At 39.2% G+C, this 6,153-nt stretch overlaps 1 pseudogene across 1 annotated transcript; it reads left to right on the top strand.

The window, feature by feature from the left end:
* Nucleotides 1-323: 323 nt before the first annotated feature.
* On the top strand, nucleotides 324-4,527 carry LOC143574497 (uncharacterized; annotated as a pseudogene). Its single transcript, XR_013142604.1, has 3 exons — nucleotides 324-423; nucleotides 711-3,936; nucleotides 4,151-4,527. The product of XR_013142604.1 is annotated as an uncharacterized LOC143574497 (transcript).
* The last annotated feature ends 1,626 nt before the right edge of the window (nucleotides 4,528-6,153 follow it).

Here is a 6,153-nt window from a genome sequence, read left to right as displayed (position 1 = left end):
AAATTGAGTGTACGATTTCATATTTACTAAAATAGGGATTGTGGAAAAATTATTTACTAAAATGAGGTTTTTCAAAACTATTTACCACTTTTAATTACTTGTTTTATTTAATCCCATTAAAAGTTTCTACCACAGGTCATCGTCTCATCCAAAAACATTACAAACAAGCTTCCTGTTGTCAAACTTTTGATGATATTGATTATACTTAAAATAAAAATAAAAATGAGTTCTATTATGTAGGATTTTCGCTTATATACTTTATCAAATCCATCTGGTTAGCATATCTCAATCTTCAACATCTGACCTTCTAGTTCCGGCGACCTATGCAAGAAACCCCGGCAACACCTGTTAATCCGACGACGGCAGTGTCAACGGCTCACAACAATATGGGGTTATTGCTTCGAACTGAACCAACAACAAGAGGTGGGAAACTGGTAAAAAAGATAAATAGCAATAGGTTAATTATAATCAAATAAAGAAAGAAATAGTTTGACTTATGTAAAACATTTAAGCCAGCAGCTGCGGTGCCATTAATCTTATTATTACAATTCCCCAAACATCAACATATTCTAACTATCCTCCATTAACACCTCCAAATAGATTATTATTTCATGATCCATGGCGTTCCACTATCTCACTACATTTTTCTTTGCTTTTCTTCTTGTACTGTTTATTAGTCTACCTGCTGATTCTAACCTAACCACTTGTAGTATTATTCCACTATACATATCAAAACACCCACGACCCGCAAAACATTCTCCACGACTGGTCACATACCAACAGCCACTGGACCGGTGTCATCTGTGCCGGTTCTCACGTCACCGGACTTAACCTCTCCGGCTCAGTCTCACCTTCCATCTCACTTCTACATAACTTAACCCACCTTGACCTTTCATCCAACCGCCTTTCCGGTCCAATCCCGGTCCACCTCGCTTCACTTCACAACCTCCAAGTCCTCCGTTTAGGCGAAAACCGCCTCACCGGCCCCATTCCCGCTTCTCTTGGCCGTCTCCAAAACTTACTCGTTCTCGGCCTCGCCTCCTGTTATTTATCCGGTTCGATACCGCCACAACTCGGAAGGCTTACTAAGCTTGAGAATCTAGTTATAGAGCAAAACAGATTGGTGGGCCCCATCCCGCCTGAGCTCGGGAACTGCTCGAGCCTGGTGTCGTTCCGAGCTTCGGTTAACGGGCTTAACGGGTCGATCCCGGATGAGTTGTGTGGTTTAAAAAGCCTTCGGACGTTGAATTTGGCGAATAATAGTTTTTCTGGACAGATACCGAGCGGGATTGGGAAGTTGGTCCTGCTTGAGTATCTGAACCTGCTTGGGAATCTGCTGACGGGGCAGATTCCCAAGTCGGTGTCCCGGCTCGGGAATCTATGGAATCTTGATTTGTCAGCGAATAAGTTGAGTGGGGATGTCCCTGGGGACATGGGTCACTTGGTTTACCTAGTATTGTCCAACAATAGTCTTTCTGGTACCATTCCGAAGAATATATGTTTATCCAATGCCAATACTAACACCAATAAAACAACAACTTTGCTGCAACATTTGGATATTTCTCAAAACTTAATTTCTGGTGAAATTCCAAAGGAGTTGGGAAAATGTGGTTCCTTAAAGTATCTTGACTTGTCGAATAATACGCTCAGCGGGTCGGTACCAGTTGAGCTTTTCGGGTTAGTCGAGTTGACTGATATGCTGCTAAATAATAACACATTGTCCGGGTCAATCCCACCCGCTATATCAAATCTCACCAGTCTGGTGACATTAGCATTGTTTCAAAACAAGTTTCATGGTGAGTTACCGAAAGAAATCGGTATGCTACCAAGTCTTGAGATATTGTATCTGTACGAGAATCAGCTGTCTGGAATAATACCTTTGGAAATAGGCAACTGCTCGAGTTTAAAAATGGTCGATTTTTATAAAAATCATTTCACTGGGGAGATACCTGTTACTTTAGGGCGGCTCAGCGAGTTAACTTTCATTCATTTGAGACTAAACGATCTCTCGGGCGAGATTCCAGCCACTTTGGATAACTGTCATCAGCTCACTGTCATAGACCTGGCTGAGAACAGTCTCACGGGTCGGGTTCCAGCTACGTTCGGGTATTTAAACTCGTTACAACAGTTGATGCTTTACAATAACTACTTAGAAGGCAATCTTCCCATACAACTAACTAACATTGCCAGTTTAACAAGAATCAACCTTTCAAACAATAAGTTAAACGGTAGCATTGTTCCGTTATGTAGTTCGGGTTTGTTTCTCTCGTTTGATGTCACAAACAACGAGTTTGATGGTGAGATACCGTCACAGTTTGGGAACTCGCCGTCTCTCCAGAGGCTAAGGCTCGGGAATAACCAGTTCACGGGAAGGATTCCATCTGAATTGGGGAAGAAAAATCAAGAATTGTCACTTTTAGATTTATCGAATAACCGGTTAACCGGCTCTTTACCTACCGAGCTTTCGTTGTGTAAACAGTTAACTCATGTTGATCTTGATAACAACCTTCTTTCAGGCCCGATCCCGTCATGGCTTGGTGACTTGCAACTTTTGGGTGAGTTATAGTTATATTCTAACGCGTTTACAGGTTCGCTTCCCTTAGCCTTATTCAACTGTTCAAAACTGTTAGTGCTTTCACTCGATGGAAATTCGATTAATGGCAATCTACCTGAACTGATCAGCAAGCTTTCGGCTCTTGATGTTTTAAGGTTGAACAATAATGGGCTTTCGGGACAAATCCCGGAAGCTATAGGGCATTAAGCAAACTGTTTGAGATTGATCTTTCAAACAACAATTTTAGCGGGAAAATCCCGGTTCAAATTGGGCAACTAAAGAATCTACAAAGTGTACTAGATCTTAGTTACAATAATCTGACTGGCAGCATCCCGGGATCTCTCGGGACACTAGTGAAACTCGAGGTGCTCGATCTCTCTCACAACCTTTTAACGGGGCCTGTTCCGAGAGAACTCGGTCAGATGAGTAGTTTAAGCAGGCTTAATCTCTCTTACAACCATCTTCAAGGGGAATTAGATGAGGGGTACTCCCATTTACCGGTTGACTCGTTTGTCGGTAATCTTGGCCTTTGCGGGCCCCCTCTCGGTCTCTGCCCAGGGTCAAGAAACCGGCACCAAAACGGGCCGAGTCCTGCATCGGTTATTGCAATCTCGGTTGTATGTACTTTAGCAGTTATTGCACTGATGTTGTTCATAGCCCTGTTATTCTTCCGAACCAGGAGGCCGGGATTTAATCGAGCCGTAAACGTGTCGGGCACTTCCTATTTTTCCTCGCCTTCGTCTCGAGCACAAAGAAGACCGCCATTTTTCAAAAGGGGTTCGGTCAAAAGTGACATGAGATGGGAAGACATCATGGAGGCCACAAACAGTCTAAGTGATGAGTTTATAATCGGGACGGGACGGGTGGGTCAGGAACAATCTATCGGGCCGAGCTTATAACGGGTGAGATAGTAGCCATCAAGAGAATAAGATGGAAAGATGACATGTTTGTTGATAAAAGTTTTGCCCGAGAAGTGAACACGATTGGTCGGATAAAGCACAGACGGTTAGTGAAGTTACTCGGTTATTGCACGAACAAAGGGGCGGGGTCGAACCTGTTGATATACGAGTACATGGAGAATGGGAGTGTGTATGATTGGTTGCACCAAGAGCCAGAAAATAATAAGAAAAAAGGGACCCTTGATTGGGACACGAGGTTGAACATTGCGGTTGGGTTAGCTCAGGGGGTAGAGTACCTTCACCATGATTGTGTGCCTAAGATCATTCACCGTGATATCAAGTCGGCTAACGTTCTATTGGATGCAAACATGAACGTGCATTTGGGAGACTTTGGGCTTGCAAAAGCTATGACTGATAACCTTGACTCGGTTGCTAGCAACTCAAATATGTGGTTTGCGGGCTCGTATGGTTACATTGCTCCAGGTACACGTTTAATTTTTTAAATTGTCATCAACTTAATTTGTACATTATATATGATGAAATCTTAATTTTATTTTTGTTCACACTTTTAAAAACCAAAACATTAATTTTGAAAATAATTATAAGCATGACAGAAAAACAATCAAGCACTTAAAACTTATTAAAACTTAAAAGTGTGAAAACTTAATTTTTAATGTTTATTGTGTTTTGTCAACAGAATACCAATACACTTTAAAAGCAACCGAGAAAAGTGACGTCTATAGTATGGGGATCGTGATGCTGGAACTGGTGACCGGTAGAATGCCAACAGGCGGAACTTTTGGTGAAAATCTGGATATGGTGAGATGGGTGGAGTCGCGCATGGACATGCAAGGACCAGAACGCGAGGAACTAATAGACACGAGTTTAAAACCACTTTTACCACAAGAAGAAATTGCTGCTTTTCAAGTTCTTGAAATTGGACTTCAATGCACAAAAACAGCTCCTGCTGAGAGACCGTCTGCTAGGCAGGCATGCGATCTTCTCATGCGTGTATTAGAGGACGGGGCATTGATTGAAAAGATGAGTTGAAATCAGTATAGGTAGGTGCAAGCGAATTTGAATCAACATTGACCAATTATTGATGTTTTATAAAGTGTTAGTTTCAAACAAAATAATACAAACCTATCATGAAATTAATTAGTTTTGAGTATAGTCTATTCAGGTCAATCCAACAAGTTGTATCTCCATTTTGTTTGTTTGCTGTAACTTGTAAGTATAAATAACTGGTAATCAACCTTAATGAATCTTTATCATTAACAAATGCCAGCATAAATACACAATATGGCCTAAAGTTCCGGAACTATTTTACAACAAAGTTTAGGAAAGTTGAAAACAAGAAATCCTATGTATAATTTGATACAACGTTCAAAATTAATTTGAAAACAGCATGGAGGACGCGCGATGCAAGGATCATACAAAAAATACACTGAAACGATTAGACAAAGAGTACACTTTAGGAATGGATTCCAGCCAACTATTTAAAAAGAGAGCAAAGTGAGAGTTTAAGTTTCAAATAAAATTCATAAACTCTAGGGAGTTGACTTTTGACCATTTGACTTCAAAAGTCATGAAGGTACCTGAAAAATTCAGTATCTCATGAAAGTCGTGATTCCTTTTATTTAATAATAGTTACTATTACCATGAGTCTATGAAATGTGTATCAGCTAAATTAAAAAAAATCAACTACACACCTGGTGAATTAGGATGAGGATTTTGGATTTTGGTGTTGCTGGATGTGACATTCGTCATTTTTGAAACCCGAAAATATAATCTATTTTGATATTTTGACAACAAAAATGTCGTTTATTCCTGAAATCAACGTTGTATCGACTTACTTGGCAATATGTTGTTAGTTCAAGTCACCCATGTATTCTCGACCCACAATATTCCATTTATTTATTGCGATGTTCATGACTTTAATGTTTCATTCATTATGTTTATCATTTTGTGTTACTCTAGAGATTCGCTTATTTTATTTTAACTTCAATAGTTTCATTTCGTTTTAAACCTCAATAGCATCGGTTATATCGTTTCAACTTAACATTATTTATTTCGTTTTAAGCCCCAATAACATCGTTGATTTTGTTAAACTTCGATAGTTTAATTTATTAATTTTTACCTAATATTTTTGCGTAATCCTTGACCCCAAGGGTTTGTTTATATATTTTTTTGTTAGTTTTGATCCTTATAGTTCATTATTCTTGATTTCCAAGTTTTCATATAAGAATTTATTTATTTGTCTTAAAACCCACACATTGAGACGGATTATGTAGACCATCCGACGATAAAGGTAATTATGGGACGACACGTAATTATCAAAGTCCTAGCATGGAAAACATAATAAGTTCGGTTGTGAGGAGTAACTCGGAACTTGGAATGATTTTGGGAAACGGGACAAATGCAGTATGATAAGTGCATAGTGGATTCGCCGCTGGTACATCCTATATATAAGTGCTCTTGTCATACGTCCCATTTGTGGCGTTTTATTAAGTCATTCAAATATCAGTGTTATTAATTAATTTATTTAATTATTTTATTTTTCATATATATAAAAAAATTGGTTAAAACTTTTAACTCCACGTAGTAGTTGTTTACCTTATTTTATTTTTAATTTAATTTCGGGACGAAATTTCTAAAAGTTGTGAATCCTGTGATGTTCGTCATTTTTGAAACCCGAAA

This window comes from Bidens hawaiensis, unplaced genomic scaffold (genome assembly GCF_021521415.1).
Source record: "Bidens hawaiensis isolate Kalapana, Puna unplaced genomic scaffold, B.hawaiensis_p1.1 tig00026949_1, whole genome shotgun sequence".
In the NCBI taxonomy this organism is placed as follows: domain Eukaryota; kingdom Viridiplantae; phylum Streptophyta; class Magnoliopsida; order Asterales; family Asteraceae; genus Bidens; species Bidens hawaiensis.
This window is presented reverse-complemented; position numbering and strand designations above follow the sequence as displayed.